Source organism: Lithobates pipiens, unplaced genomic scaffold (assembly GCF_037356315.1).
Source record: "Lithobates pipiens isolate NorthernLeopardFrog02 unplaced genomic scaffold, aLitPip1_a1.2 Scaffold_3, whole genome shotgun sequence".
In the NCBI taxonomy this organism is placed as follows: Eukaryota; Metazoa; Chordata; class Amphibia; order Anura; family Ranidae; genus Lithobates; species Lithobates pipiens.
In genome coordinates, this window is record NW_027507790.1 from 147676807 (window position 1) to 147698626 (window position 21820).

General features: G+C 49.1%; 1 protein-coding gene across 1 annotated transcript in view; it reads right to left on the reverse strand.

Moving 5' to 3' along the window:
- The window catches only part of RFESD (Rieske Fe-S domain containing), a 278054-nt gene that overhangs the window by 20209 nt on the left and 236025 nt on the right, over positions 1 to 21820 (reverse strand). The gene's annotated exons all lie outside the window — the stretch shown is intronic.

Consider the following 21820-nt stretch of genomic DNA (forward strand, 5'->3'; position numbering starts at 1 on the left):
CCTGAACGTAGTCCCGTCGTAACAAAATAACGTCATCACGTTATGTACAATCGGATTTTCCGACAACTGAGTCCGACCGTGTGTATGCAACATCACTTTTGGACCTCTTCGGGAATTAATCTGACGGATTTGGTTGCCGGAATCTCCGACCGTGTGTACGGGGGCTAAGACACTTATCATTTTTTTCACACAAATAGAGTTTTCTTTTGGTGGTATTTAATCATCAAGGGGTTGCGCAGCTGCGCGATCTGTCACTGGCTGTGTAGCACAGTGTTACTATAGTAACATTATATTGCTGGTCACAGTGTGTTATAAAAAAAATAATTGGAAAAAAAAGAAAGAAAATGTAATTAAAAAAAAAATAGAAAAAAAAATATATAATTTATTTGTTTACATACTGTCACCAGTCAGTGTCCCTGATAAGTTATATGATAATGCTGTACTGCACTAATTACAGTATATAAAAACAAATTGTGAAAATTATTTATTTTTATATTTCATAATTTTTCAAATAATTGTGACAAATAAAATTACAACTTCAAAAAACTCACCATGCCTCTTGCTAAATACCTTGGACTGTCTACTTTACAAAAAAGGGGTCATTTGGGGGATATTTGTACTGTCCTGGGGTTTTTGGCCTCAAGAAATTAGATTGGATGTCAGTATCAGGATTAATCAATTTTCAGGAATGCAGTATCTCACAAAAGTGAGTACACCCCTCACATTTTTTAAAATATTTTATTATATCTTTTCATGTGACAACACTGAAGACTTCATCACGGCCAATCACGTGGTAAACAGCGATGTCCAATGGCTGTTCACCCCCCTCGGTGACGAGCGGTGTCTCCGTGACATGCCGTCACCGTCAGTACAGGGCTGTGCGCACACGATCATGTGCACCCCTCGTTTAAACGGACGGACGTCATATGATGCCGGCCCACAACAAGAGCCACACCACTTGGCCATCATATGACGCATGGCCGGCGGCAAACGGTTAACCTTCTTGGGCATGGAGTTCATCAGAGCTTCATAGGTTGCCACTGGAGTCCTCTTCCACTCCTCCATGACAACATCATGGAGTTGGTGGATGTTAGAGACTTTGTGCTCCTCCACCTTCCATTTGAGGATGCCCCACAGATGCTCAATAGGGTTTAGGTCTGGAGACATGCTTGGCCAGTCCATTACCTTTACCCTCAGCTTTCTTAGCAAGGCAGTGGTCCTCTTGGAGGTGTGTTTGGGGTCCTTATGTTGGAATACTGCTCTGTGCCCCAGTTTCCAAAGGGAGGGGATCATGCTCTGCTTCAGTATGTCACAGTATATCTTGGCATTCATGGTTCCTTCAATGAACTGTGGCTCCCCAGTGCTGGCAGCACTCATGCATCCCCAGACCATGACACTCCCACCACCATGCTTGACTGTAGGCAAGACATAATTTTCTTTGTACACCTCACCAGGTTGCCGCCACACACGCATGACACCTTCTAACCCAAATAAGTTTATCTTGGTCTCATCAGACCACAGGACATGGTTCTAGTAATCCATGTCCTTAGTCTGCTTGTCTTCAACAAACTGTTTGTGGGCTTTCTTGTGCATCATCTTTAGAAGAGTCTTCCTTCTGGGGCGATAGCCATGCAGACCAATTTTATGCAGTGTGCCTTGTATGGTCTGACGCACCACTCCTTCAATCTCTGCAGCAATGCTGACAGCACTCATACATCTATTTCCCAAAGACAGATCAAACAATCAGGTGAAAAAGTCCGGGAAACTCAAGTCCGCCGGACAATCCCCCCGTGTGTAGCCTCCGGCATACTTTTTTGACCCAAAAGTATGGCGGACTTAGAAAGTAGTTTTGCACTCCAATCTTCCCGCCGGACTCGCATTTCGGCGGACAATCCGGCCGTGAGTATGCCAGTCCGCCGTACTTTTGAAATGAACGGACTTTTCCCGCCCGGAGAAAAGTCCGCTCATTCCGAGCGGATCTCCAGGTAGGCGAGGCCCGCATCAGACCCTTGTCCGAGCACGCTACCCGGCCAGCCAGGAAAGGGGGGGACGAGCGAGCGCCCCCCTCCTGAGCCGTACCAGGCCGCGTGCCCTCAACATGGGGGGTGCCTTGGGGGAGGGGGGCCGCGCGGCCCCCCCACCCCAAAGCACCTTGTCCCCATGTTGATGAGGACAAGGGCCTCTTCCCGACAACCCTGGCCTTTGGTTGTCGGGGTCTGCGGGCGGGGGCTTATCGGAATCTGGGAGCCCCCTTTAATAAGGGGGCCCCCGGATACCGGCCCCCCACCCTATGTGAATGAATATGGGGTACAATGTACCCCTACCCATTCACCTGTGAAAAAAAGTACAAAAAAAACACAACACAGGGTAAAAATAGTTTATTGCACAGCTCCGGGGGTCTTCCGTCTTCGGGGGTCTTCTCGCCGGACTCCTCCGCTATCTTCTGCTAGCTCTTTTGCTAGCGGAGGAGCCCGGCTTTCTTCCACGCCTTCGACCTCTTCTTCCGAATTCGGGGGTCTTGTCCCCCTCTTCTGGGGTCTTGTCCCCCTCTTCGGTTCTTCTGCCGGGCCACCGCGCCTTCTTATAGCTCTTTTACAGGCGGTGGCCCGGTCTTCTGTCGCCGCCACTGCCGCCTTCTGTTCTTCTGTTCTTCTCTTCAGATGTTGACTCGTCACTCGCTCCGCTCACAATGACGGGGACCGGGCGCGCGGCGACTTATATAGGGACATCACCGGATGATGTCCCCGCCTATTATGATGTCACAGTCCCAGCATCCTCTATGACTGTGACACCATAATGGGCGGGGACATCATCCGGTGATGTCCCTATATAAGTCGCGTCGGAGCCATTGTGAGCGAAGCATACGACGAGTCAACATCTGAAGAGAAGAACAGAAGGCCAGAAGGCGGCGGCGATGACAGCGGCGACAGAAGACCGGGCCACCGCCTGTAAAAGAGCTATAAGAAGGCGCGATGGCCCGGCAGAAGAACCGAAGAGGGGGACAAGACCCCAGAAGAGGGGGACAAGACCTCCGAAGTCGGAAGAAGGGCAGCGGCGAGGAAGAAAGCCGGGCTCCTCCGCTAGCAAAAGAGCTAGCAGAAGATAGCAGAGGAGTCCGGCGAGAAGACCCCCGAAGACGGAAGACCCCCGGAGCTGTGCAATAAACAATTTTTACCATGTGTTGTGTTTTTTTTTTAACTTTTTTTCACAGGTGAATGGGTAGGGGTACATTGTACCCCATACTCATTCACATAGGGTGGGGGGCCGGTATCCGATAAGCCCCCCGCCCGCAGACCCCGACAACCAATGGCCAGGATTGTCGGGAAGAGGCCCTTGTCCTCATCAACATGGGGACAAGGTGCTTTGGGGTGGGGGGGGCGCGCGGCCCCCCTTCCCCAAGGCACCCCCCATGTTGAGGGCACGCGGCCTGGTATGGCTCAGGAGGGGGGGGCGCTCGCTCGCCCCCCCCTTTCCTGGCTGGCCGGGTAGCGTGCTCGGACAAGGGTCTGATGTGGACCTGGGGGGAACCCCCACGCCAATTTTTCCGGCGTTGGGGTTCCCCTTTAAGTCCATACCAGGTGGCGGGGCCAGCGACGTCTCCTTCGCGGGCTCCGCCTACCTGCAGACCCGCTCAAAATGAGCGGACTTTCCTCCGCGTGTGTGGGCGAGTCCGTTCATTTCAAAAGTAGGGCAGATAGTACGGCGGACTTAGTACGCCGTATTAGTCCGATGAAAAAGTGCCGTGTGTGGGCAAGTAGCCCGTTCGGCAAGTCGGACGGACAGTCTGGTGGGAAGTCTGCCAGACTAAGTCCGTCGGATAGTCCGCTACGTGTGTACGCGGCATTAGGAGCACTAAGTGTAATTTCTGTCTTATGCTTTTGTTCCTCTGCTATCAGCATGAATCACTTCCGACAAGTTTTCCTGACACCAAGAAGTGGTGACAGGGGAGGGACCTCCAGCAAACTGACAGCCTCAGCTCTGTTCCTGTGTGAAAGGGGCGGGTGTGTCCCTTCCTTCCAATCAGCTTTCAGACCTCTCCCGACTGAGCTCTGCAGAGTATAACTTCATCTCTTCATCCCCTTTTTTCTGAACTCTCAGACAAGCTTATAAATTCAGCACTTTGAACTGATGTAGAGAAGAGAAGATTTTAGATTGTAAGCTCTAACGAGCAGGGCCCTCTGATTCCTCTGGTACCAAATTGTAATGTAACTGTAATGTCTGCCCTCATGTTGTAAAGCGCTGAGCAAACTGTTGGCGCTATATAAAACCTGTATAATAAAAATAATAATAATAATAATTGCAGATAAACAGATACAACTAATGTAGGAGGATTTGTTTTATCTCTGTGTATCACCTGAGGATAGTACCTTCAATGGATATATGTAAGGGTTTACAACTTTAAAAGGTGACAGATCAGAGGTAATGTACTGTATGTAAACAGACACACATCAGTTTACATCTGCTTTCCCATAGACCTAACATGGGTCTGGTTTTAGGAGGAAATACCAGAACAAACATAGATATCACAAAAGTGACATCCATTCTGTTCTGCTCCAACTCTGTTCACAGATCCCTTGATGACCGGAACGGAATCTGCAGCTGTGTGTATGACAGTCGGATGTGCATGCTGAAACACCAGCGGCCGATGGCTCCCGATCAGTGACTGGCTGTGTCTGTACACGTGTCACAGTACATTGTGGTTGTGCCTCCACAGATGCAGATGCTCCTAGGCACATGAATGTACTAATTTTTTTGCAGTGTAAACACCTCTGCATCTGAATGAATGAGCTCTCATACGTTAATACTTTAAGACTGGGTTCACCCATACGCAATGCGGGAACCAGCACGATTCCTGTGCGGGTTCCCGCATCGCATGTCTTTCGCAGTCAGTTTACACTGCCCTCTGCGAACTGCTGAGGGTGTCAATACAAAGTTAATGACACCCCCAGATCGGTTCGCAGATCGCAGTACGAACTGTGAAATTAAATGGGGCAGAAAACGGATTACAGGTGTTTGAACACCGATGCGATCCGATTCCAATGAGGACCCACTGGAATTTTGGTCCAAATGCACAGAGAATTCAGCCATGCAATCTGTATGCCTGAATTTGCATTGCACAGACAACGCATGTGATCTGCACAGCAGTGCGAATCACATGCAATGTCGGACGTCGCAATAGTGTGAACCCAGCCTAAAGAGGAAAATATTATACTGCAGATTTGGTGGGGAGGGGGCAACCAAGTAATTATATAGTGTGTATATATATATATATATACACGCACACATACACAGTATATAACTTTCCCTGTTGGTGCCTGTGTTGAAATGACCATGATTGATTCACTACTTCATAAATATACCCATAAGCCTGGAACAAACAGTATATTTATCTGCATACATGGGTTAATATCAAACTGTGATAAAAATAGGTTTCTCTGGATCTGGACCATGAAAGTTTACGTCTGCTACTTAACCTTATCAAGCTAGTTAATACCAGCACTATGGATAAAGACACATTGAGAGAGTTTGAAATATGGCAATTTTTTTTTATACTATATTTTTAAGCCTGTGTCTGCCTTTAAAAATATATGTTTTTAACAACTTAATTTAGGTTCAAGTAAGTATAAAGTATTTAGTAGCCAGAAATCAAAGAGTTTATGCCTCACCAGAGAGGTCCTATCATCCAAGGTATATAGAGCACATGGTTAAGTATTCACACATTTGTAATGTGTCCAACAATAGGCTATCCAGTGGAGCATAGTGCATGCTTTAAAAAGGTATCTTAAAAGTACCCTTAAAGAGGAAGTAAACCCTGATGAGTTTACTTCCTCTTTCATTCCCTGCAAAGGTAAAGCATAATGGACTACATCGCATAGTAGTCCATTATGTGTCACTTACCTGACACAGGAGCCAGCGAAGTCACCGCTGTCCCCTGTAGTCCGCTGCATCTATCTTCTCGGTGGGTCTCACTGCTCCGCCGCTGTCATTCGGCGAAGCCGTCACTCCCGCGCATGCGCATGGGGGCTGCCACTCACGGCATATCACCGTTGACCGCGGCGCACTCAGTGCGCCTGTGCGCCGCTGTCTACGGCGCATGCGCCGTAGACAGCGGTGCATGTCTTTCGGCAAATATCTCCTAAGCCATGTAGGTTTAGGAGATATTTCTTGGACCTACAGGTAAGCCTTAATCTAGGCTTACCTGTAGGTCAAAGTGGTTTGTAAGGGTTTACAACCACTTTAAAGTGTTACTAAAGCCACAATAGTAAAATCAGTCTATACGTGCAGTAAAGCATGCTTGTTATACTCACTGTGGAACCTAAGGGGTTTATCCTCCACATGTTTGATCCTGTCTTCTCTGATCCTCCCCTTGTTCCACTGTCCCCAATTCAGCTTCTGATAGAATAGAGCCTTGAAGGCACTCTGCACATGCTCAGCTTGGTGTGTATTGCTAGAGAGTTTTTTCTTTCTTGGGAGGGTGCATGTCATCAGCACGGGGGCCAATCAGCACTGTCCAGACAGAGTTTCAGGGATCCTGCAGCCTCTTAGGACAGTCAGAGTAGAATGAAAACTCCTCCTACAAGCTTTAATCAGACACAATCATAGTGTCATATATTTGTCACTATAAACTGCTGATGATGAAAGGTATTTAGCATTTATATTTACTAAAATAATTTCAATATTAAGGGAGACCAGATATAGTGCAGGGTCCTGGGTTTAGTAACACTTTAAAGCTGAACACTGGGGAAAAAATGTACCCTTGCAATGGGTCCCATTCCCCACTACAAGGGTTATCTGTTCACTTTGCCTAGAAGACATAGGTGTGCGTAGCTTATTGCATGAGATGAAGCGGGCAGTGCTGCGACGGGCAGGAGTCTCTTCCTCCTCTGCATCATGGCGGCTTCTCCCTCCTGCTCAATACGATCGTCTGTCCTTTCAACCAATCAGATGACAGTTCTCACGACCCGCTTCCTAATTGGCTGGGAGGAAGATCAGTGTGAGAATAGCGAATATTCATTAGATTAGGGGCCCAGCACATTGATAGAGGGGCGGGTGGGGCCCGTGCACCCCTAACTGATGAGCCACCACTGGTTTTCATTCTACTCTGACTGTCCTATGAGACTGCAGGACCATGCAGTAGGAAAAAAAAACCCTCTTTAGCAATAAACACCAAACCGAGCATGTGCAGAGTGCCCCCAAGGCTCTGTTCCATCAGAAGATGGATTGGGGATAGTGGAAGAAGTGGAGGATCAGGGAAGGCAGGATCAAATAGCTTTTTTACACAATGCAGAGGATTAACCCCTTAGGTTCTACAGTGATGCTCCCTGATTGTGGCTTGCATGTGGATTTTCTGAACACAAGTGGATTTTTTGAACTAAGTGGAGAGTTAATAACCAGGAGTTGAAAACAGGAGTTAAAACAGGAGTCTCTAACCTCCATCCTCCCCTCCATTTTAAAGATCCCACTGCAAGGGGCAACCAGACAGCTTTCCAGAAACATCAGGCTGACAGCAAGCCAGATTCACCGGAACCAGAGTGTTTAAAGGGGACAACCGCAGCCAGGTAAGCTCGCACCTCCACTCCCCCCCCCCCCCCCCCCCCCAGTGATTGTTCCAGGGACTCCGTCCGACCGCCTACGGGGGTCAGGAAGGAATTTTTGCCCCACTGGTGCATTTGGCTGCTACTGTCAGGGGGTTTTTCGCCTTCCTCTGGAACAACCATAGGTTAGCATACCCCTACCTCCGGCCTCCTTTCCATTTTTTACGCTATCCTAGGACAACTATTCCAGATCACAGCCAGACTTCTTTTCTAAGCGGAGACCTCAACCTTAAGTAAAGGCAGCTGGAACAGCCAGCAACCGAATACAGCCAGCAACCGAATACAACTCCTTCCGCATCCATATAGGCATCCCCTGATCAACTTGCGCGCTAATAGCCTCAAGCACGGCGGCAAGTCTGATACCTAGCCCCACCTCAGGATCAATACCCTGATCAGGATCATCATCTTAGGCCCATAGTACCATCAACAGCATCCACAAACCATGTGCTACTTCAAATACTCAGCTGAAGTTCTGCACAGACTAAGGAACATCAACACCACATTGCCATCTTCCATACAAAAAATACTTCAAAGAGAACAACTATTAAAAACCGGACGACAACCAGCTCCCAACCACAGGAAGACATCTACTCGACCACTACAATTAGATTGCGCCTTGATTAACGCCAGGTCTGCAGTCAAACATAGACTGGAAGTACACGACTTCATCATCGAGAACAATGTAGACTGCCTCTTCATCACCGAAAGCTGGTTAACCTCTGACTGCAACACCATCCTCACCGAATTGGTGCCGGAAAACTACAGGATCCTAACCAAACACCGGATAGGGAAAAAAGGAGGAGGCCTAGCAGTGATATTCAAAGGTCACCTTGATCTCACTAAACCATCAGCTCAGAACCCAGTGTCTTTTATGGAAACCCTGACGCTACATTTTCAACCAACACCCCATGACACCACTCATATTCTACTGTGCTACAGACCACCGGGACCAAAGTCCAATCTTCTTTCACCCCTCACGGAATCCTTTGCAATGCACACCCTAAAATTCAAAAATTTCCTGGCACTCGGAGATTTCAACCTTTGGGCAAACGAGCCTAAAGACCCCATCGCGACTGCCTGCATCAATCAACTAGAAGAACTGGGTCTACAGCAACTGATAAAGACTCCCACGCATGGGTCAGGACACACCCTGGACCTCATTTTCAAACAGAACATCGACGTCAACATACTCGACAACATAACTCTGCCATGGACGGATCACCACGCCATCAAATTCAAAATCGCTACCAACATCACCAACGCAAAACGGAAACCTGTAACAACGCACTGGACCAGATCGCATAAAAAACTGTACTCCGAAGCCTTCAAAACCACTCTGTCCAAAAAAATATCTACAATAACCTTAAACCACTCTACGGAGGAAACACTCAACTCCCTGAACAAGGCATTACTGCAATCAGCAGACTCGGTAGCACCAAAACGCAGGGCTCTCATCAGGAAGAAAAATGCTGGATGGTTTAATAGCTCCCTCTCCGTACTAAAGCAAGAACGCAGAAGAGCGGAAAGAACATGGAGAAGAAATCCCACCGAGGAAAACCACTTTAACTACAAAGGTCTGACAGAGAATTATCGGAAAGCAATCTTCAAAGCCAAAAAGGACCACTTCTCATATACAATCTCAACGGCCGCAAACCAACCACGGGAACTGTTTAAACTGGTTAATCAATCAATGAATCCGGTGTGCCTAGAACCCCCAGAAAGCGAATCCCAGGATTACTGTGACAAACTGTCGGATTTTTTCATCGATAAAGTCAAAACCATCAGGGAAACAATTTGTCAGAAGAAAACATCCAACCTCAGCCAGCAAAAACATAAAGAGGATGTCCGCACCAACATACCGCAACCGCCAAAATTTTCACTATCCCCAATTACCGTAGACACCGCAAAAAACATCATTAATAAACTGCGTGACAGTACCTCACCTATTGACATCATCCCCACAAAACTACTGAAAGAATGCTCCGACATCGTGGCTCCAACCATAACCCACCTCATAAACCGATCATTCCACGAAGGGATTGTTCCCAGCATCCTCAAACAAGGCATTGTCAAACCTCTACTCAAGAAACCAAACCTGGACCCTCAGGATCCAAACAACCGTAGGCCGATTACAAGCCTCAACACCATTTCTAAGATCATGGAGAAAGCTGTAGTACATCAGCTACAACTTCACCTGGATACTCACAAACTCCTGGACCCGCTGCAATCAGGCTTCCGCCCGGGTCATGGAACAGAAACAGCTCTCCTCAAGATTTGGGATGACGCCCTCGAAGCAGCAGATGACGGAGAGCCGTGTCTCCTCGTACTGCTAGACCTAAGTGCAGCGTTTGATACAGTAGATCACAATACTCTACTCGTCCGCCTCACAGAAGTAGCCGGAGTCCAAGACATAGATCTCCATTGGTTCGCATCCTTCCTAGGAAATCGGTCACAGACAGTGAAACTAGGAAACTTCCTCTCCAAAACTCGGGCAGTCACCTGCGGAGTCCCTCAAGGCTCTCCGTTGTCACCCGTTCTCTTCAACATTTACATTCGCCCACTCCTTCAAATCATCAGATGCTCAGATCTCTGCTTCCACTCTTACGCTGACGACACACAACTTTATTTCCGGATCAATGGAAAAAAAGATCACCAACAACAACTTGAAAACTGCCTCAAATCAATAGAGGACTGGATGACCACCAACTCCCTCCAGCTGAACCAATCAAAGACAGAGCTTCTTATCTTACACCCAAATCATAAGCCCGCAACCAAAACCTCCTGGTCTCCACCAACCGTCTTTGGGCAGACTATCTCCCCAAAGACCAAAGCGAAGAGTCTCGGGGTTATTTTAGACGCACAAATGTCAATGGATGCGCAAATAGGATCTGTAGTCAGTCGATCTCACCATCTACTGCGCATGCTTCGCAGACTCATCCCTTTTATCCCAAGGAATGACAAAGCAGTGGTAGTTGGAACAATCATTAATTCAGGACTGGACTACGCAAACTCGCTTTACATAGGATTACCACAATATCAACTTGCGCGATTACAACTGATCCAAAACACGGCGGCAAGGCTGATAACAGGAAAAAAACCCTGGGAATCCATCTCTCCTTCACTGAGGAAGCTTACATTGGCTAACCGTAAAAAATCGGATCACGTTCAAGACCCTTTGCCTCACCCACAAATGCGTGCATAGAGAAGCTCCGCAATACCTAATGGAGAAAATAAATCATTACACACCAAACCGCAGTCTTCGATCAGCCAACAAAAACCTCCTCCTCGTGCCCAAAGCCCGGTATAAATCCAAGGGTGATCGGAGATTCGCTGTCCAAGGGCCTCTGCTATGGAATGCTCTACCAATCAACATCCGCCTGGAAGAAAATCACCTGGCTTTTAGGAAAAAACTCAAGACCTTCCTCTTTTAGCAGATGATCAAAGCTCGCCACAGCGCCTAGAGGCGATTCAGTTCGCATTGCGCGCTATATAAGTATTTCATTCATTCATTCATTCAGTGAGTATAACAAGCATGCTTTACTGCATATACAGACTAATTTTACTATGGTGGGTTTAGTTACACTTATTTGGAGGAAAGAAACTTGCACCCAGGGCCAATCACATTCTTTCTCCCTCTGAAGCTGTACTTTCTAGAGGCTATAAAACACAAGGGCAATGAAAAGCTGACATGAACAGGCTAGTAATGCAGCCTTTGGATCATGAATCAGGATAATGTATCTTCTAGATCAGGTCACGTATCTGATGGCTTCTTTGTTCTTCTATGTGGTCATGGTATTCCCTGTGAAACATATATGTATAAACATAGCAAATAAGAACCAACCTATCCTCGGTCTCTTTTTATGAAACCTTCCATGGAGTGACACTGATAATGGATATCAAATATGTTGCCTTCGTAATGAGCTTTTGTGGTCCTTACAATGAAACCTACATAATCGAGTGCATCAGAGGAATAAGTACTGAAAATTGAATATAATGAGAGCAATACACAGTATATCCTTGCAGTGTAAGTACAATAATAACTGATCTGTCATTTCCTGTAGATGATCAAAGAGTTAGGTGACACTTGACCCAGCAAATGAACACTGTGTTCTACCAGGGAGCAAAACTATTTGAACCCTCTAGATGCTGTTAAATACATTGATGTGACACTAAAAGTCTTGCTTTAGAAAACCCCAAATTATTACAGAAATAAAAATGTACCACAAAATGTTTTTCAAAAGGAATAGAACACAAGCACTTGGTAAAAAAATAAATAAAAAAATAATAGAAATGGGATCATGGAGGCACGCAAGAAAGGCTTTTCATGGGTAATAAAGGTAATAGTTGGCATTTTCTTGTATTTTCCCCCGTAGCAGCTTGCAAAGGGCAGTGTGAACCTCCAGAAAGCGACATGCAATGCAGGAGTCCGCACTAGAATCGCGCTGATTCCTGCATTGCATATATGTGAACCAGGACTCAAGTTGATTCACACTGATGCACTGTGGTTCAGTTGCAGTGATGGTGTATACAGATTTATCCCGCATTTAACTCCATTTCCACTACAGTCCCACAGACTTCTATTAGGTTACACATTTTGACAACATTTTCTGAAAGCGCACCAAATGTCCGCTATACTGCAACTTTGGTGTGCTTTCAGAAAACACAGTAACATTATACAAACTAATAGAAGTCTGTGGGACTGCAGCTAAAAATGGGGATAAAATGCAGAAAAAACTGCTTATACCCCAGAACTGCGAAAAACTCCAGGACAGCAATGTGAACTCAAAGGCTGCAGGGTGCTGAGTAATATAAAGGGGTCCAGAGATGCTGTGTAATGTAAAGGGGTCCAGAGGTGCAGGGTGCTGTGTAATGTAAAGGGGTCCAGATGTTCAGGGAGTTGTGTAATGTAAAGGGGTCTAGAGGTGCAGGGGTTCTGTAATGTAAAAGGGTGCAGGGGGTTGTGTAATGTAACAGGTCCAGAAGTGCAGGGGGCTGTGTAATGTAAAGGGGTCCAGTGGTGCAGGGGGTTGGGTAATGTAAAGGGGCCCAGTGGTGCAGCAGGTTGTGTAATGTAAAGTGGTTCAGTGGTGCAGGGGGTTATTTGATGTAAAGGGGTCCAGAGGTGCAGGAGGGCTGTGTAATGTAAAGGGGTCCAGTTTTGGTGAGGGGGTACAAAGTAGTGACAAAGAGATATTGGGGGATGCAGAGGTATGCGGGGGGCACAGGCGGTTGTTTTTACATTTTAAAGTGGGGGGTGCCAGTTATAGGATCTGCCCTGGGTGCCAAATGCTCTAGGTACCCCCCCCCCCGGGGCCCGGTGAGGATGAGGAATGTAAGTTTACTGTTAAGCCTCCCAGGCCCTGCGAGTCCGGTCATGTCCTGACACGCAGCCGCATACAGCAGGAGCAGAGAGCAGAGTGGGCCAGGCAGAACGCTTGAGAGCGCCTGTGAAGGGACATCGTTTTCAGCACATGAGGAGGCTCTGGAGTCTGAACAGGAGGTAGGAAAGGAGTGGGAGACTATCATCATTTTTTTGTGGGGAGGGGGGCCCATACAACATTTTGCTATGGGGCCCTGTGATTTCTAGTTACGCCCCTGAAAGGAGGGTTATAATCCCTGTCACATTTTTCTTTCGCAATCTGTGCCCCATTGCAGAGATTTCCCTTCACTTCCTGTCCCATAGCCAAACAGGAAGTGAGGGGAAATCCCTGAAAATTAAGGGAATTCCTTGACTGCCCCCCAGGTCACTAGAACTAGTGTCCCCATTGGAAGGTTTCCCCTCCATTTCTTTTTTGGGGACAACCCAAAATTTGTGATTTTCTTTAATTTTCACTTTCAATGATAATGGGTAACAGGACAAATAGAGAGGGGACTCTCTTTAATGGGGGCATAGGCAGCAATTAAAACCTTAAAGGTGTTTTAATCCCTCTCCATACTATCAAAACTAAAAACATTTTTTTGCTTCTGGTTATACTTTGAGGGCTGGTTCACGCCACAAAAACACACTCCAGACCCGTTCCTGATGCATGTCTGCATGCACGTTTTTAACGCATTTTTGACACTTAGGCCGCGTACACACGGGCGGGACTGTTCGCCCAACCTTGTCCGCTGAACAGTGTTTGGGCGGACAGTCCGCTCGTGTGTGGGCTTTCAGCGGACAGTTTCAGCGGACAGTTTGACGGACAAAGTCTTTCGGAAATTCCGAAAAACTGTCCGCTGAAACTGTGTTTGAGCGAACAGTCCGCCCGTGTGTAGGCTACTTTCGAAATGAGCAAACTGTTCCCGCTCGGAGGAAAGTCTGCTCATTTCGAGCGCGTGTGAAGGTAGGCGGGGCCCGCGACGGAGACGTCGCGGGCTCCGCCGCCTGGAATGGGCTTAAAGGGGAACCCCAACGCTGAAAAAAATCGGCGTGGGGGTTCCCCCAAAGTCCACAACAGACCCTTGTCCGAGCACGCTACCCGGCCGGCCAGGAAAGGGGGGCGAGCGAGCGCGCCCCCCCCTCCTGAGCCGTACCAGGCCGCGTGCCCTCAACATGGGGGGGTGCCTTGGGGAAGGGGGGGCCGCGCGGCCCCCCCACCCCAAAGCACCTTGTCCCCATGTTGATGAGGACAAGGGCCTCTTCCCGACAACCCTGGCCGTTGGTTGTCGGGGTCTGCGGGCGGGGGGCTTATCGGAATCCGGGAGCCCCCTTTAAGAAGGGGGCCCCCGGATAACGGCCCCCCACCCTATGTGAATGAGTATGGGGTACAATGTACCCCTACCCATTCACCTGTGAAATAAAGTACAAAAAAAAACACAACACAGAGAAAAAATATTTTATTGCACAGCTCCGGGGGTCTTCCGTCTTCGGGGGTCTTCTCGCCGGACTCCTCCGCTATCTTCGTGTAGCTCTTTTACTAGCGGAGGAGCCCGGCTTTCTTCCTCCCCGCCGCCGGCCTCTTCTCCCGACTTCGGGGGTCTTGTCCCCCTCTTCGGTTCTTCTGCCGGGCCACCGCGCCTTCTTATAGCTCTTTTACAGGCGGTGGCCCGGTCTTCTGTCGCCGCTGCCTTCCGTTCTTCTGTCGCCGCCTTCGGTTCTTCTGCCGGGCCACCGCGCCTTCTTGTAGCTCTTTTACAGGCGGTGGCCCGGTCTTCTGTCGCCGCTGTCGCTGTCGCCGCCTTCCGTTCTTCTTCTTCTTCTTGTTCTTCTTCTTCTTCCCCAGGAGATGTTGACACGTCGCTCTCTCCGGCCGGAATGCCAGAGCCGCGCTGTGCGGTCACTTATATAGTGACAATGGGGCGGTGTCACATGGTATATGTCACATGGGTTGGTCACATGGTGACCCCGCCCCCTTACGATGTCATAGTCCCCATGTGACATCAACCCATGTGACCAACCCATGTGACATATACCATGTGACACCGCCCCATTGTCACTATATAAGTGACCGCACAGCGCGGCTCTGGCATTCCGGCCGGAGAGAGCGACGTGTCAACATCTCCTGGGGAAGAAGAAGAAGAACAAGAAGAAGAAGAAGAACGGAAGGCGGCGGCGGCGACAGCGACAGCGGCGACAGAAGACCGGGCCACCGCCTGTAAAAGAGCTACAAGAAGGCGCGGTGGCCCGGCAGAAGAACCAAAGGCGGCGACAGAAGAACGGAAGGCAGCGGCGACAGAAGACCGGGCCACCGCATGTAAAAGAGCTATAAGAAGGCGCGGTGGCCCGGCAGAAGAACCGAAGAGGGGGACAAGACCCCCGAAGTCGGGAGAAGAGGCTGGCGGCGGGGAGGAAGAAAGCCGGGCTCCTCCGCTAGTAAAAGAGCTACACGAAGATAGCGGAGGAGTCCGGCGAGAAGACCCCCGAAGACGGAAGACCCCCGGAGCTGTGCAATAAAATATTTTTTCTCTGTGTTGTGTTTTTTTTTGTACTTTATTTCACAGGTGAATGGGTAGGGGTACATTGTACCCCATACTCATTCACATAGGGTGGGGGGCCGGTATCCGGGGGCCCCCTTCTTAAAGGGGGCTCCCGGATTCCGATAAGCCCCCCGCCCGCAGACCCCGACAACCAACGGCCAGGGTTGTCGGGAAGAGGCCCTTGTCCTCATCAACATGGGGACAAGGTGCTTTGGGGTGGGGGGGCCGCGCCGCCCCCCCTTCCCCAAGGCACCCCCCCATGTTGAGGGCACGCGGCCTGGTACGGCTCAGGAGGGGGGGCGCGCTCGCTCGCCCCCCTTTCCTGGCCGGCCGGGTAGCGTGCTCGGACAAGGGTCTGTTGTGGACTTTTGGGGGGACCCCACGCCGATTTTTTTCGGCGTTGGGGTTCCCCTTTAAGTCCATTCCAGGCGGCGGAGCCCGCGACGTCTCCTTCGCGGGCCCCGCCTACCTGTACACGCGCTCGAAATGGGCGGATTTGCCTCCGCCTTACGTGGGCGAGTCCGTTCATTTCAAAAGTTGAGCGAACTGTTTGTCAAACAGTTCGCTGAAACAGTCCGCTCAAAAAGTGCCGTGTGTGGCCATGTCCGTCCATGCTAATTTTGAGCGGACTGTTTGCCGAAACTGTTTGACAAACAAAGTTGGGCGAACAGTCCGCCCGTGTGTACGCGGCCTTACTGGCGCGTTTCCAGATGCATTTCAGATTCTTTTTTTTTTTTTGCAGTTTTTTTTTCTATGGTAACACTATGGTAACTTACATCTGTAAACTTCTGGATGGGGGGCACGCTATGCCACTGGCCCTGTGGCTGGGCTGTGATTTGACACAGCACAATCCTATGAGCGGGTGCCGGCCAATGGATGTCTGCCGGTACCCGCTGATCAGTGAGGAGAGACACAGAACAGAGCTCTGCCTATGTGAACAAGGCAGAGCTCTGTTCTGTCAGCAGGGATTTTATTGGTTTTCTTTCCCTGTAAAGCAGAGAAAGAAAACCCATCTCTTTCCTTAGTAAAAAAACAGAACACATAGTACACAAAAGACTCAGTTAGACTTACCGGTGACGGTATTTCTAAGAGCCTTTCAGGACAACCCCGGAGAGAGTAGCTCCACCTTGCAATCAGGAAACACATGCCCACTTTAAAAACACCTCCTCCTCCTCCATGGCTTCAGTTATTGTGGCCTTCCGACGCTGGAAAACAAAGCACAGAAAGCACAACACCATGGTAGAACTTAATACATTTACTAAGCATAACCTAGGGAGGGAAGTAACGGTTGTCCTGAAAGGCTCTTAGAAATACCGTCACCGGTAAGTCTAACTGAGTCTTTCTCAAATCGCCTTTCAGGACAACCCCGGAGAGGATAACCGAGAAACTTACCCTAGGGCGGGACTACTGCCTGCAGTACCTTCCTGCCGAAGGCCTGATCTGCTGCAGACAGTAGATCTAACCGGTAATGCCGGAGAAATGTCGAATAACTGGACCAAGTGGCAGCCTTGCAGATTTGTTCAGGCGTGGCACCGGCCCTTTCAGCCCAGGAAACTGCCGTGGATCTAGTAGAGTGGGCAGCAATACCTGAGGGAGGTATTTCTCCTTTTGCTTTATAGGCTTCTGTTATAGCCAACTTAAGCCACCTACCCAGCGTACTTTTAGAAGCTTTCTCCCCCTTGCGTGATCCAGAAAATATCACAAAGAGGGCGTTTGATTTTCTAAATTCTTTAGTAACTTTCAGAAACTGTAAAAGACATCTTCTCACATCCAATGTGTGAAAAACTTCCTCTCCTGCATTTGCTGGGCTTGCAGAGAATGTAGGTAACACTATTTCCTGTGATCGATGGAAAGTTGAGGATACTTTCGGTAGGAATGCTGGATCCGTCCTCAGTACCACCCTGTCCTGATAAATTCTAAGGAAGGGTTCTGTAATAGCTAGAGCTTGGAGCTCGCTGACTCTCCTGGCCGAGGTGATGGCCACCAAAAAGATTGTTTTTAAAACCACCTTCTGCAAAGAAGCTTCCTGTAAGGGTTCAAACGGTGCTCCCGAGAGACCCTGTAAAACTGTAGACAAATCCCAACTGGGAAAGTCTTTAAGGGCTACTGGTCTATTTCGAGCAAGAGCCCTAAAAAATCTAGAAATTAAAGTTTCTTTAGATAAAGTCTTTTCAAAGAAAACTGATAAGGCAGCCACCTGAGTCTTCAGGGTACTGGCTGCGAGACCCTTCTCCATTCCTTCATGGAGAAACTCCAAGACTGACACCGTGCTCTTGACCTTGAGTTCTCTAGAACTGCACCAGGAGTTGAACTTTTTCCAGACCTTCATGTAAATTGCCTGTGTAACTGCCTTCCTACTGGACAGCAGGGTCTTTACTACTTTATCTGAGAGACCTTTAGCCTTTAACAGGTCCTCCTCAGAAACCAGGCGGTTAGCTGCAGGAGTTCCACTTCTGGATGACTTACTGTCCCCTGGGATAACAGATCTTTTCTGAGTGGTAACCTCCATGGGGGCTTCGAGGCTAGGTTTCGAAGACCCGCGAACCAGGGTCTTTTTGGCCAAAAAGGAGTGACTAGTATTAAGTCTGTCCTTTCTTCCCTGAATTTCCTCAGTACTAGTGGAATTAGAGGAAAGGGGGGAAAGGCATAGCACAGCTGGTAATGCCAGGGGTGAGCGAATGCATCCAACCCTATTGCTGCATCTCCTCGGTGAAGAGAAAAGAATCTGTCCACCTTTGAGTTCTGCTGGCTGGCAAAAAGGTCTACCTGTGGAACCCCCCAGGCCTCGGAGATCATCAGGAACACTTCCTGATTCAGACTCCATTCTGCCTCTAGCAATTTGCGCCTGCTTAGGAGGTCCGCAAACAAATTCTGAGAGCCCTTCAGATGCACTGCCGATAGTGAGGCTGTGTTCTGTTCTGCCCAGGCTAACAACAGATTGGCCAGCTCCATCAAGCTCCTGCTTATGGTTCCCCCTTGCTTCATAATGTAGGTAACCGCTGTTGTGTTGTCTGACAACACCTGAACATGGTGGCCTCTCAAACTCTGCTGAAATGCCACTAAACCCAGAAAGATCGCCTTCAACTCCCTCCAGTTGGATGATCTTTGAGCTTCCTGTTTGGACCAGACCCCCTGAGATGTCTGACCATCCAGATGGGCTCCCCAGCCCCAGGCACTTGCGTCTGTAGTAAGGCGCTTGTCCACAGGAAAGGTCCACACCAGGCCCCTTGAGAGGTTTGCCTGGTCTCTCCACCACCAAAGAGCCCTTTTCGTCTTTGACGAAATTTTTAGCTGTTTTTCCAAAGGATCCTGATGGGACCAGCTTGACAGAACCTCCCTCTGAAGGGGTCTGGAATGGAACCTGGCCCACTGAACAGCCGGGATTGCTGCCGTAAGCAGGCCCAGAACTGCCATAGCCATCCTGACTGAGACTGTCTGGTTGCTCTGTATCCGCTGTACAGCTAGCTGTAACTTTTCCTGTTTTTCCAACGGCAGGAAAACTTTCTGGAGAATCGAATTTAATGTATACCCCAGAAATTTCATTTCCTGTGAGGGGGTCAGGATTGACTTCTCTAGGTTTAGAAGCCATCCCAGGCCCTCGAGGTGAGACTGGGCCCTCTGGAGATTGACTAGGACCTGCTCCCTGGAGTCTGCAAAAAACAAAAGGTCGTCCAGATAAGGAACGACTGGAATCCCCTTCAATTTCAGGGGTTCCAAAGCCTCTGCCATAATCTTCGTAAAGACCCTGGGAGAGGACGAGAGTCCGAACGGCAGAGCCCTGAATTGGAGGTGCCATACCGAACTCCCTACCTTCAATGCCAGGCGCAGGAACTGCTGCGATGCCTGATGAATTGATATATGAAGGTAGGCATCCCTTAGGTCCAGGGATGCCATGAAGCATTCTGGGGTCAACAGCTTTGTGATGGAGAAAATTGTATCCATCCTGAAATGTTTGTACCGAATGAACCTGTTCAGGAATTTCAGATTCAGGATTAGACGGTACTTCCCTGAGGGTTTTTTCACCAGAAAAATATGTGAATAAAAACCCCCGCCCTGCTGGTTTACTGGGACTTGAATCAGAACCTCTTGCTGTATCAGCTCCTGTAACAACAGCTTCATTGCAGAGGCCTTCTCCTGATCCCTTGGCAATGTTGTCACATAAAACCTGCTCGGGGGTAGTTCTGAAAACTCCAACCTGTACCCCTGATCGACAACGCTCTTCACGAACAGATTTGGAGACAGCCTGTCCCATTGTTCGCGAAAAGCTGACAGTCTCCCCCCCACTGGGGAGATATTGTCACTTGTTCTTAGGGGACTGCTCTGGGGGAGATCTAAAGAGGACTCCACCCTTGCCTTTGCCCTTCTGTGAACCCCATCTGCTCTTGTGCTCCTGGTCTTTTTTATGGGACTGCTGAAAAGCAGGAAAATTCTTTTTAGCAATCTGCTTTTTCTTAACTGGAAAAGCCTTCTTTTTATCGGCTGTTCTATCCAGCACAGACTCTAAATCAGGACCAAAGAGCAAGTCACCCGAGAAGGGAAGACCACACAGCTTGACCTTATAGGCAGTGTCCCCAGACCATGTTTTCAGCCAAACTGCTCTCCTGGCTGAATTTACAAGAGCCGAAGACCTAGCGGCCAGTTTAACTGATTCTGCTGATGCATCCGCCATGTATTTGACTGCATTCAGGATCAGTGGAAAGGACTCTAAGAGATCCTTGCGGGGTGTCCCCGCCTCAATATGGCTCTTCAGCTTCTCTACCCAACATTCCAGATTCCTGGCCACCACCGTAGCTGCCATTGCTGGTTTTAGACTGACTGACGCAGCATCCCAAGCTTTTTTAAGGATGGAGTCAGCTTTTTTGTCCATTGGGTCTTTAAGGATCCCCATATCTTCAAAGGCTAGATCCGTTCGTCTGGATACCTGCGAGAAAGCTGCATCGACTCTGGGTTTCTTGTTCCAAACCTCTGAGTCCTTATCTTCGAAGGGAAACCTTCTTTTGAGAGCTTTAGAGAAGAAAGGGGCTTTTTCTGGGTCCTTCCACTCCTTTCTCACTGAGTCTGAGAGGACCCTGTGGACAGGAAAAACTCGCCGTTTTGTTTCGTCCAACCCCTGGTACATTTTGTCATGAACTGACAGTTGTACTTTTTCTTCCTGAATTTCTAGAGTAGTGTAGATTGCTTTTAAAATATAATCTACTTCCTCTAGTGATAGCTTGAATTTGGAGCCCCTGCTATCTTCTTCCTCTTCCTCCTCCTCAGAATCCCTGAAGGAGATGAGAGTACTACCCCCTTCGTCTCCAGACTCTTCAGTTTCCACCTGTCTGGATGACGACGCCCTGGGGCTGGGCGGTAAGTTCTGAGGCTCGGTCTGTGCGGGAGGGTTTTGTATCAGGATGGACTTGACTGAACTCAAAGAGTTTGTCAGCTCTTTAACCGAAGAAAACAAATCCTTATATTGTTGAGATGTTTCCTCTTCCACCAATTCTCTGATACAATTTCTGCACATTGCCTTCTGCCATGAATCTCTGAGGGGGGGTTTTGCAAGAAGGACATTTTCTCTGACCTGGTCTAGCTTTTCCTAGTGATTTTTCCTGAAACGACATACAGGTTTAATTCACTAAAAGCTCTCAACAACCAGTTGCTTAACACCAAGCCAGTGCAGAGACCCACCACCAAACAGACCTACTAGTGAGACCCCAGAACTAGGCTGCAAAAGGTCAGAGCGAAGTCCACCTCTGACCTGCAGCGACAGGCCCCCAAGAGGGGGGAACAAACAAAGACATACCCACAGTAAAGCAGAGGGTGCCAGTGCACCTTACGTACCTGGGCTGGACCGGTGCTGGGGGCGCCTGTCTCCGCCATAGCTGGCTTGCACTCTTCCATCGTTTGAGTGAGGCAGCTATTTTACAAACAGCTCTCATTTTAAATTTTCCCGGCCGCCGCGTCATCAAGGCCGGCCGGAAGCGGAAGCACACGGTCACCTGACCCGCCCCATGACCCCTGCGTTCCAGGCGCTGAACCACGGCGCCACGCCCCCTCAGAGCGCCCGCGCGTCACCGTGAACGACGCCGTCGCCGCCCGGGACCCGGCGCCGAAAACGGAGCCATGCCGCTGACCTGCAGCGGCCTCCGCCAGCAACAGAGCCCTCCCTGCGCTAACAAGCGGACACCGGGCACCCGACGCCGGCACTCCGAGGGTCCTTACTCCCGTGAGATGGCGGGACCAGGAGCTCCAGGAGTCCTCTCCCCGTGGAGATGCTGCTGGGGGTCAAAGAGAAACAACCTGCAACAAAAGGTAAGCCTTACTCCCCTGCAGAGAGTGTAGCTCTC